This window comes from Capricornis sumatraensis, chromosome 14 (genome assembly GCF_032405125.1).
Source record: "Capricornis sumatraensis isolate serow.1 chromosome 14, serow.2, whole genome shotgun sequence".
NCBI classification, from domain to species: domain Eukaryota; kingdom Metazoa; phylum Chordata; class Mammalia; order Artiodactyla; family Bovidae; genus Capricornis; species Capricornis sumatraensis.
Genome location: NC_091082.1, coordinates 12,041,946 through 12,054,326, shown reverse-complemented (window position 1 = coordinate 12,054,326; position 12,381 = coordinate 12,041,946).

Here is a 12,381-nt window from a genome sequence, read left to right as displayed (position 1 = left end):
CTCTGGCTTGGTTGGTCTACAGTTGATAACAGTTACTTGTTCAGTAGTGATTATGTTGGGCCTGCACAGTACTTGCAGTTAAGTAAAATGTTATCCTCCGGGGACGGGGGAGAAAAATAGAGTCCTCTCTGCCACTCTCAAAGAATTCCAGAAGCTCAGAGTTGGAAGGAGTTATCTCCAGTTGAGTCCCCTGTTCCCACCCCATCACTGCTGATAAACGCTCATCAGTACAGTGCTTGACTGATGCCTGTTAGTGACAGGGCCCTCACTTATCGTTTCTGGGGGGCTGCTTTCAATTAGAATCAGCTCTGGTTGTAGGAAAGGTTTTATGCTGAACTGAAATGCTTCTTCGTGTGGCTCCCCACTGCCACCCACAGGACAAGTCTAATTGCTTTGTGCACTCTAGTCCTTCACACACATAATGACCTCACCCGCACACTTGGCTTCTCCAGCCCAAATGCTTGAAATTCTTTCATAATTCTCTTAGATGGTACTTCCCAGTTATATCATCCTACTGGTTCAGCTCTTGACAGTGACTCTGGTACAGTGAGGAAGTCCACAGTGTCTGGAATGCTAGAAGCTTTCTATAACTTGATCTGGGGGTTGGTTACACAGTTGTGAACATATGAATATTATACCCCACCTTGAATGCAGCACCCAGTCACCTTACAGTCAAATCTTTCTGCCTGCCTTCTTTCCTTCCTTACTTTCTTCCTTCCTTAGGTGTGAGGCCCTTGAGAGGAGACAAACAGGCAAGGAAACAAACAATGATGTACATTCTGTAATAGGAGGCTTTGAGAGCCTGGGGGAGGGGGCAGACAGTTCTGCCTGGGAAGGCTTCATGGAACAGGTGATTACTAAACTGGTTCTGGAAAGGCAAGCATGTGAAAAAGTTTTGCTTATGTGCTCTCTCTTCTCTTTCTCTGTCTCGTCTGTTTTCCAGCACCATCACATTGTCTACCTCCTCCAGGAAGCTTTCTCAGAAAAATATCTATCTAGCTCCCAAGTCCCAGCAAGCCCCCTCCACTCCTTTTGCCCTGCAGTCTTTGTAATGGCAGCTGTTATATTTCACCACGTGGTAGCTTCCTGTTCCTGCCACCCTGCCTCTCCTGCGGCCAATTAAACAGTGAGTTCTTAAGGACTACAACTATATTTGCCTCTATTTCTAACTCCCCATCTTTGCCTTCTTTGGGGTTGGAGTGAAAACTGACCTTTGCAAGTTCTGTGGCCACTGCTGAGTTTTCCAAATTTGCTGGCATATTGATTGCAGCACTTTAACAGTATTATCTTTTAGGATTTGAAATAGCTCATCTGGAATTCCATCACCTTCACTAGCTTTGTTTGCAGTGATGCTTCCTAAGGCCCACTTGACTTCGCACTCTAAGATATATAATCATAAGGGATTTGATTTAGATCATACCTGAATGGCCTAGTGGTTTTCCCTACTTTCTTCAATTTAAGTCTGAATTTGGCAATAAGGAGTTCATGATCTGAGCCACAGTCAGCTCCTGGTCTTGTTTCTGCTGACTGTATAGAGCTTCTCCATCTTTGGCTGCAAAGAATATAGTCAATCCAATTTCGGTGTTAGCCATCTGGTGATATCCATGTGTTGAGTCATGGCTTGTGTTGTTGGAAAAGGGTATTTGCTATGACCAGTGCGTTCTCTTGGCAAAAGTCTGTTAGCTTTTTCCCTGCTTCATTCTGTACTCCGAGGCCAAACTTGCCTGTTACTCCAGGTATCTCTTGACTTCCTACTTTTGCATTCCAGTCCTCTATGATGAAAAGGACATCTTTTTTTGGTGTTAGTTCTAGAAGGTCTTGTAGGTCTTCATAGGACTGTTCAACTTCAACTTCTTCAGTGTTAGTGGTTGGGGCATAGACTTGGATTACTGTGATATTGAATGGTTTGCCTTGGAAACAAACGGAGATCATTGTCATTTTTGAGATTGCACCCAAGTACTGCATTTCAGACTCTTTTGTTGGCTATGAAGGCTACTCCATTTCTTCTAAGGGATTCTTGCCTACAGTCGTAGATATTCAGTCATCTGAATTAAATTCGCCCATTCCAGTCCATTTTAGTTCACTGATTCCTAAAATATCAATGTTCACTCTTGCTATTTCCTGTTTGACCACTTCCAATTTATCTTGATTCATGCACCTAACATTCCAGGTTCCTATTCAATATTGTTCTTTACAGCATTGGACTTTACTTTCACCACCAGACACATCCACAACTGGGCGTTGTTTCCTCTTTGGCCCAGCCTCTTCATTCTTTCTGGAGCTATTTCTCTGCTTTTCTCCAGTAGTATATTGGGCACCTACTGACTTGGGGAGTTCATCTTTCAATGTCATATCTTTCTGCCTTTTCATACTAGCCATGGGGTTCTCAAGGCAAGAAAGCTGAAGTGGTTTGCCATTCCGTTCTCCCGTGGACCTCGTTTTGTCAGAACTCTCCACCATGACCCACCTGTCTTGGGTGGCCCTACACGACATGGTTCGTAGTTTCATTGAGTTAGGTGAGCCTGCGGTCCATGTGATCAGATTGGTTAGTTTCCTGTGATTGTGGTTTTCATTCTGTCTGCCCTCTGATGGATGAGGATAAGAGGCTTGTGGACCCTTCCTGATGGGAGGGACTGGCTGCCAGGAAAACTGGGTCTTGCTCTGGTGGGCAAGGACATGCTCAGTAAATCTTTAATCCAATTTTCTGCTGATGGGTGGGGCTGTGTTCCCTCCCTGTAGTTTGATCTGAAGCCAAACCTCAGTGGAGGTTATGGCAATAATGGCGACCTCCTTCCAAAGGACTTATGCCAGCACACTGAGCCTCCCAGGACTGCTGTAAGTCAGTGCTCTGACTCCATGGAAGGCCACAGTCAACCCACATCTCCATCAGAGATTCTGGACACTCAGAGGTAAGTCTGCCTCAGTCTCTTGTGGGGTCACTGATCCCCAGAGATCAAATTTCCAACATCTGTTGGACCATAGAAAAGCAAGAGAATTCCAGAAAAACATCTACTTCTGCTTCGTGGATTACGCTAAAGTCTTTGACTATGTGGATCACAACAAACTGTGGAAAATTCTTAAAGAGATAGGAATACCAAACCACCTTACCTGCCTCCTGCAAAACCTGTATGTAGGTCAAGAAGCAACAGTTAGAACCAGACATGGAGCAACAGAATGGTTCAAAATTGGGAAAGGAGTACATCAAGGCTGCATATTGTATTATTGCTTCAGTTCAGTTCAATTCAGTCCAGTCAGTCAGTCGTGTCTGACTCTGCGACCCCGTGGACTGCAGCACGCCAGGCTTCCCAGTACATCACCAACTCCTGGAGCTTGCTCAAACCATCTCATCCTCTGTCATCCTCTTCACTTCCTACCTTCAATCTTTCCCAGCATCAGGATCTTTTCAAATGAGTCAGTCCTTCGAATCAGGTGACCAAAGTTTGGGAATTTCAGCTTCAGCATCAGTCCTTCCAAAGAATATTCAGGCATGATTTTCTTTAGGATTGACTGATTGGATCTCCTTGCAGTCCAAGGGACTCTTATGAGTCTTGTCTAACGCCACAGTTCAAAAGCATCAGCTTTCTTTATGGTTCAATTCTCACATCCATACATGACTACTGGAAAAACCACAGCTTTGACTAGACAGACCTTTGTTAGTCACCCTGCTTATTTTACTTATATGCGGAGTACATCATGCAAAATCCCAAGCTGCATGAAGCACAAGCTGGAATCAAGATTGCCAGGAGAAATATCAGTAACCTCAGATATGCAGATGACACCACCCTTATGCAGAAAGTGAAGAAGGACTAAAGAGCATCTTGATGAAAGAGGAGAGTGGCAAAAGCTGCCTTAAAACTCAACATTCAGAAAGCTAAGATCATGGCATCTGGTCCCATCACTTCATGGCAAATAGATGGGGAAACAGTAGAAACAGTGACAGACTTTATTTTCTTGGGTTCCAAAATTGCTGCAGATGGTGATTGCAGCCATGAAATTAAAAGACTCTTGCTCCTTGGAAGAAAAGCTATGATCAACCTAGACAGCATATTAAAAAACAGAGATGTTACTTTGCCAACAAAGTTCTGTCTAGTCAAAGGTTTGGCTTTTCCAGTAGTCATGTACAGATGTGAGAGTTGGTCCTTGAAGAAGGCTGACTGCTGAAGAATTGATGCTTTTGAACTGTGGTGTTGGAGAAGACTCTTGGACTGCAGGGAGATCAAACCAGTCAATCCTAAAGGAAATCAACCCTGAATATTCATTGGAAGGACTGATGCTGAAGCTGAAGTTCCAATACTTTGGCCACCTGATGCAAAGTGCTGACTCATTAGAAAAGATCCTGACGCTGGGAAAGATTGAAGGCAAGAGGAGAAGAGGGCAACAGAGGATGAGATGGTTGCGTGGCATCACCGACACAATGGACATGAGTTTGAGCAAGCTCTGGGAGATGGTGAGGGACAGTGAAGCCTGGCATGCTGCAGTCCATGGGGTCTCAGAGTAGGACATGACTGAGTGAGTGAACAACAGCACCCTTGCCTTATGCCTCACAGAGCACCTTGCAGATAACAAGCCCTGGATACATAGCTGTGAATTGAATTATTTACATAACACCTTTTTGATTATTTTTTAAATTTTAATTTACATATCTTAACTCCTAGTAATACCGAGTTTCCCAAGGGCAGAGTCTGTCTTTTGTGCTGTGTATTCAAATGTCTTGCCCTATCTAGTTACCCTGTGGTCATTCTTAAATTTGAAAGAAAACCTTGGGTAGTCCCAGAGCCATTCTCTGATTAACCTCCTCATAAACTGGAAAGAAATTACCCCTGTTTCTCACAAGCTTTGGAAAGCAGTTTGAGACCTCAAAATACGAAAAAAATGACCTGGCAAAAAGTGAAGAGTTCTCAGATTCTTGCTTGAAATCTACTCTTTTGCTTCAAGCGTCACCCTCTCCAGGAAGCTTTCTCTGACTTTCCTAGGGTCCCTCCTTGGGGCTCCCAACGGAAACCATTGATAATGACCTGTTTACTGCTGCTGTTCAAGGCAAGGGTCATGGGGCTTGTTCTTCACTGGGTGGGAGGATTGACTCCTGGTGAGAAGTGTTTGCACTGCACTTATTCCTGCCTGCACTTGGAAGTTTACGAGCAATAAACCAGTGGCTTGTCCTGGACTATGGATAGGTGATCTAAATCCCGAGAATACTCAAAGTGAGAGCAAACAAGATAATGTAACACAGTGTGAAGTGAGAGCTAGATACCCTCACCATGATTCTTCCACATGCATCATAGTGCCCCAGATTCCTTAGTGTGTAAACCTACGGTGTACATTTTGTTTTTGTTACTGTTTCTATTAGCATTGAAAACCTTAAATATTACAAAATGAACAAAGAGAAAAGGTCTGATTAGAGCAATCTAGAGGGGGAATTCCTGGGACTTGGGCCTAATTACATGCTTGGCAGAATCCTCTACGTGACCACGGAGACCCTCGGTCCCCAGGGCCCTCTGTTCTTTGCTTCCTAGATTCTCATAAGGCTAGGCAGGAGCAACAGAGTTAAGTCTCTGTTCAAGATCATTAAGCATATCTTGCAGTTCCTCTGGCTTTTCCAGGGCATGAGGCTGGCCCTCCCCCACTTCTGGATTTTGTCTACTTGTCCACATCCTCACCTGGCTGGCCAGACTGTGGAAAGTGGGTTGGCAGGCTGTCTTTGGGATTGGCACAGGGCGGTTGGCAAACAGCTTGGTACAAGGACTACCCTCGGTTGACCCAGCCACCCTACCACACATGGAGCAAAGAGCCTTCTTTATCAAGTATCCAGGTGAACTGAGTTTTCATCTTCATGGACGGTGAAGAAGGTGGTTGCTGCAAGGTGCCAAGAGGGACAGGAGGGACAGGAACAGGCGAAATGGCCCAGAAGTATCTTAAAAATTAGACCAGTGGCCACACATATCCTGGAGAGAATGTTGCATAGAACCTGACATTTATTCGGAGTCTAAAAGTGTTAGTTGAAGCTAATCGAAATTTGAAAGTTGAAAGGACTCTGTGAAATTATCTAGTGCAACCTCCCACTCAGAAACAGAATTTTATTTACAGCATCCTTGAAGGTGGCCACAGCTCTAGTGTGCTCAGGCTTGCTGTCAGAAGAATCTAGTCTAAGCTATAAGACCTGTGAAAAAGGGAGCCTCCGTTTTTTTCCTCTCTAAAATGGGAGGAATAATTCTTCCCTTACTGAGAGAAAATGTAGACAGTGCATAGTACAGGAGCTAGTACACCAAGTTCTCATTAAATGATGATGATGATGATGATTATTATTATCAACACCAATTCAGACTGATCTCCTAGTCTTGTACGCTAAAACAGTGGCTAATGAGGCCAGTCTGCCTAAAACTGAGTCCCCATTCTGAGTCCTCTCTGTCCAAAAGGATTCCTCATCTTATCCCTTCTGACCTCAATCCTGTACTAACTAAGCACTAATCACCCAGAGTTAGAGGACTAAAATTGCTGTTGACAATAACATTGTTAATGTACAGACTCAGATTGTTTCTCCAGACAAGATGAGCTAGCAGAGCCCTGGGTCATGGATCACCAGACCAGAGGCTCATAACCCCTAGGCATCCTGACCCCTAAAACTACGAACTATGATTAAGAAATGTCCTAAGATGACGCTTAATCGTTTCCTTCCCCTTTAACAACCCCTAAATTAGAGACTTCCCGGGTGGTCCAGTGGTTAAGACTCCCTGTTTCCAATGGAGGGGCCTGAGTTTGGTCCTTGGTCAGGATCCCACACGCCACAACCAAAGATCCTGCATGCCACAAAGAATGTCTCTCAGATCCCACATGCTGCAACTAAGCCCCGTGCAGCCAAATAAATAAATAAATATATTTTTTAAAAATTAAAAGAAACCGAACAAAACTCTTAACTCAAAAGACCCCGTGGGAGTGGATCTGAGGCTTCTCTCCCACTGCCTTGTTTGATGCCCTGCAGTAAACTCTCAGTTTGTTGCAAATGTCTGCTTTCAGAGTTTGGCTTTCTAAATGGTGGGCTCATAGCCCTTTGGCGAGGTTGTAATTTGGCTATCATAAAGGGACCTCCCAGGTTCCTCTGAAGTTAGTGCCTGTGGTCTCAGCCCTCTGCCAGTGTGGAGCTTCCCTTAGCAGATCCAGCAGCTGAGGCTCTTTTGGCCAAGAAATCCAACCAGGGAAGTCCCTTTTTGACCAAGCATCAGCAACCCTAGGCAATAGTCCAGGCTTGCAATGAAGGAATGGTTTTTGGATTGGAAGACCTCTATGGTAAAGAACCAGCACAATGCTATGGGCTGAAAACTTCTATGTTTGTAAGTTGATGCCCTCCTAGGTCCACTGCTGGGTACTGAAGGATGAATTGGGTTAGATAAAAGTGTGAACCTGAGACTTCTCTGGTGGCGCCGTGGATAAAGAATCCTCCTGCCAGTGCAGGGGACATGGGTTCGATCCCTGGTCTGGGAAGATTCCATATGCTGGGAGTAACAAAGCCTGTGTGCCACAACTACGGAGTGGGCACTCGAGCCCGTGTGCTGCAACTCCTGAAGCCTGTACGCCCAGAGCCTGCGCTCCGCAACCAGAGGAGCCGCCGCAATGAGAAGCCTGCACGCCGCAACGAAGAGTAGCCCCGCCCCTCCCCCACCCCGCCCCCGCCGCCCCCCCACCCCGCCCCCGCCCCCCACAGCAAAGAAAGCCCAAGCACAAGACGGACACCCTGTGCAGCCAAAATAAAAACAAACACTTTTTTTAAAAAATTATGAGCCTAACGTTTCTTTTGGAATTGGTTTGGCTTTAAACCTTTGGGAATTGGCTTGACTTTTCTTACGTGTGTGTGTGTGTGTGTGTGTGTGTGTGTGTGTGTGTGTCTATTTGGCAGACACGGGAAACAAAAGTTCACTTTCTAAACATAGCCTTTTAGGATATACTGCAAAATTAGACCCCCTTTACTTATGGTTCCCCAAACTGGGTTGCTGACTTAATAAAGCATCTTTTCAGTGTTCCAACTCTAAGGGAACAAGCACTTTTAGGAGGAACTTGCTGTTTTCTACTTAAGCCTTCTCTGCATGTAAGTGTTCTACCAGGGCTCTCAAGAAATTTTCTCTTACTCTTATCTAGACCATCTCCAACTCCTGAAACTGAGAGGAGAAAGGGGAAAAGAGACCCTTTTAAACTTAACTTATTCCAACAGTTATTTATAAATGGGTGAGTTTTGTATTATACCTGATTCTTGACTAAGTTTTAAAATGAAGCTATGAGATCTCTGGTTGTGTCTGTCTGTAAATCTGTGTGTGCATCACAAATATATGTCTTTACATTTTGATAATATTATCGAAGTTAATTTGTAAGTAAACTATGTCATTGACTTAAAGGAAATTAAGCACTTATTTAAATTCTCAGAAATACAAAAGAAACTAACCTGAATTAATTAAAGTCCACATGATTTGTGAAATATTCAGTATTAAATTGATACCTGATATTAAAGTTAGTTTAAGCTTGTTGGCTTAACTAACGTAGACGTGTCTTTATTGTTTTTTTTAATATTTGTTTTATTTATTTGGCTGAGCTGCATGTGGGATCTAGTTCCCTGACCAGGAATTGAGCCCAGGCCTCCTGCACTGGGAGCATGGACTCTTAGCCAACAGGGAAGTCCCTAGACATGTCTTAAGAATCATCAACATTAAATATAATACTTTTATTGTACCTAGGTTTACTGAAAGTCAAATAAGATCTTATTCCTTTCTGCTTTCTCTTTATTTAATTAAGGTATTGTTGATTTATGATATAATGTAAGTTTCAGATATACAGTGTAGTAGTGTGCAATTCTAAGGTTATATTCCATTTATAGTTATTATAAAATATTTGCTTTCCCTGTGCAGTTCAATATATCCTTACAACTTATTTATTTTGTAGCTTGGACCTCTTAATCCCCTGCCTATATATTGCCCCTCCTCCCATCCCTCTCCCCTCTGGTGACCACTAGTTTGTTGTCTATATCTGTGAGAGATCTTATTATTTCTGTTACAAAAATTTGTCATTAAGAAAAATAACATGATATAATGAAGTTTTATAAGCAAATTAAATGTAAATGAAATGAGAGTTTTTAGGTAAACTCTTTAGAAATAATTGTTTTAGGAATGTGTACTTAAAAGCAGTCTCTCCAGATTTTTAGTAACTTGAAATTTTAGAGTTTTGCTAAATTAAGTTAACTGATGGAAGTTTATTAAATATCTAGGTCATTCCCCCCAAAAATAAGATACTGGAATATTAATAACTGAATGTAGGCTTCCTTTTACAGAAAAGCTAAAGATAGTTAGGACTATTAATAAATATGTTGGTGCCATACTGAGATATTTTCTATAAGAAGGCATGTGTTTTTTGAAACCATGAAGAGTATTTATAAGTTTGCAGTCTACACAATGATCATGTGAAAGGCAAAAGGTTTATATGATCTGAAGAGAAACTCAGGTCTACTGAGTTCTACTCAGTATGGGTAGAATACTAACATAAAAGACAAAAACTGCTTACTTTTAAGTTTTTGTTAGAAACTAGGTTTTTAAAGGTTAAGAATTAGAAATAATATCTGTAATTAAAACTACTAAAAAGTAAAAAGGAAAATATTTTTGTATGCAAGAAAAAAGAAGGTATAGGGAATGGAAATGTTTTTTGTTAAAAGAAAGTGAGTTTGTCCTAAAGCTGATCATTTCTAAGTGCAAAAGAAAATAAGGAAAAAAATAAAAATAAAAAAAAAGAAAAGAAGGAACAAATTAATATGAATATAGAAAGTATACAAGGTTTATAAGAAAAAAAAAAGAATCATTGGAAGGGAATTCTATGTATGGTCAGGACTGACTAAAATTAGAATACATTTAATTGGATAAATGAATTTTAATATTAAAGATAAGATGGTACTCAGCTAGAATTTGTTTTCCCTTTATTAAGAAGACAAAATTTGCTTGGAAAATTGAGCTACTTTTGATAACAGATTGTAAGTTTCTTTACATTTTAAGTGATCTGTTATGACTTTCTGTATTTGCCTTTGAATTATTTTATGGTCACATTGGTTAAGTAAGGAAGTATAGTTTCACAGTAAACCATGATTCTATTCTTTCAAGTGTTTTTTTTCCAGTTATATATATGAAAGTGAAAGTGTGGGTCACTCAGTCGTGTTCGACTCTTTGCGACCCCGTGCACTGTAGCCCATCAGGTTCCTCTGTCCATGGGTTTTCCCAGGCAAGAATATTGGAGTGGGTTGCCATTCGCTTCTTCAGGATTTTCCCAATCGAACCCGGCTCTCCTGCACTTCAGACAGGTTCTTTACTATCTGAGCCACCAGGGACTTTTAGTTGTATCTGTGTGTGTGTGTGTGTGTGTGTGTGTGTATGTTATATATTTATTTATTTTTAATTAAAGGATAATTGCTTTACCATATTGTGTTAGTTTCTGTCATCAGTTCAGTTCAGTTCGGTTCAGTTTGGTTCAGTCGCTCAGTCGTGTCCGACTCTTTGCGACCTGATGGACTGCAGCACTCTAGGCCTCCCTGTCCATCACCAACTCCCAGAGTTTACTCAGTCAAACTCATGTCCATTGAGTTGGTGATGCCATCCAACCATCTCATCCTCTGTTGTCCCCTTCTCCTTCCACCTTCAATCTTTTTCAGTATCAGGGTCTTTTTAAAATGAGTCAGTTTTTTTGTATCAGGTGGCCAAAGTATTGGAGTTTCAGTTTCAGCGTCAGTCCTTCCAGTGAACACCCAGGACTGATTTCCTTTAGGATGAACTGGTTGGATCTCCTTTTAGTCCAAGGGACTCTCAACGGTCTTCTCCAACACCACAGTTCAAAAGCATCAATGCTTCAATGCTCAGCTTTCTTTATAGTCCAACTCTCACATCCATACATGACTACTGGAAAAACCATAGCTTTGACTAGACAGACCTTTGTTGGCAAAGTAATGTCTCTACTTTTTAATATGCTGTCTAGATTGGTCATAACTTTTCTTCCAAGGAGTAAGCGTCTTTTAATTTCATGGCTGCAGTCACCATCTGCAGTGATTTTGGAGCCCCCCAAAATAAAGTCAGCCACTGTTTCCACTGTTTCCCCATTTATTTGCCATAAAGTGATGGGACCAGATGCCATGATCTTAATTTTCTGAATGCTGAGTTTTAAGCCAACTTTTTCACTCTCCTCTTTCACTTTCATCAAGAGTCTCTTTAGTTCTTCTTCACTTTCTGCCATAAGGGTGGTATCATCTGCATATCTGAGGTTATTGATATTTCTCCTGGCAATCTTGATTCCAGCTTGTGCTTCATCCAGCCCAGCGTTTCTCATGATGTACTCTGCATAGAAGTTAAATAAGCAGGGTGACAATATACAGCCTTTGCGTACTTCTTTTCCTATTTGAAACCAGTCTGTTGTTCCATGTCCAGTTCTAACTGTTGCTTCCTGACCTGCATACAGATTTCTCAAGAGGCAGGTCAGGTGTTCTGGTATTCCTATCTCTTTAAGAATGTTCCAGAGCTTATTGTGGTCCACAGAGTCAAAAGCTTTGGCATAGTGAATAAAGCAGAAATAGATGTTTTTCTGGAACTCTCTTGCTTTTTCAATGATCCAGCGGATGTGGGCAATTTGATCTCTGGTTCCCCTGCCTTTTCTAAAACCAGCATGAACATCTGGAAGTTCACGGTTCATGTATTGCTGAAGCCTGGCTTGGAGAATTTTGAGCATTACTTTGCTAGCGTGTGAGATGAGTGCAATTGTGCGGTAGTTTGAGCATTCTTTGGCATTGCCTTCCTTTGGGATTGGAACGAAAACTGACATTTTCCAGTCCTGTGGCCACTGCTGAGTTTTTCAAGTTTTCTGGCATATTGAGTGCAGCACTTTCACAGCATCATCTTTCAGGATCTGAAATAGCTCAACTGGAATTCCATCACCTCCACTAGCTCTGTTCGTAGTGATGCTTCCTAAGGCCCACTTGACTTCACATTCCAGGATGTCTGGCTTTAGTTGGTGATCACACCATCGTAATTATCTGGGTCATGAAGATCTTTTTTGTACAGTTCTTCTGTGTATTCTTGCTGCCTCTTCTTAATATCATCTGCTTCTGTTAGGTCCATACCATTTCTGTCCTTTATCGAGCCCATCTTTGCATGAAATATTCCCTTAGTGTCTCTAATTTTCTTGAAAAGATCTCTAGACTTTCCCATTCTGTTGTTTTCCTCTATTTCTTTGCATTGATTGCTGAGGAAGGTTTTCTTATCTCTCCTTGCTATTCTTTGGAACTCTACATTCAAATGCTTATATCTTTCCTTTTCTCCTTTGCTTTTCACTTCTCTTCTTTTCACAGCTAATTTGTAAGGCCTCCTCAGACAATCA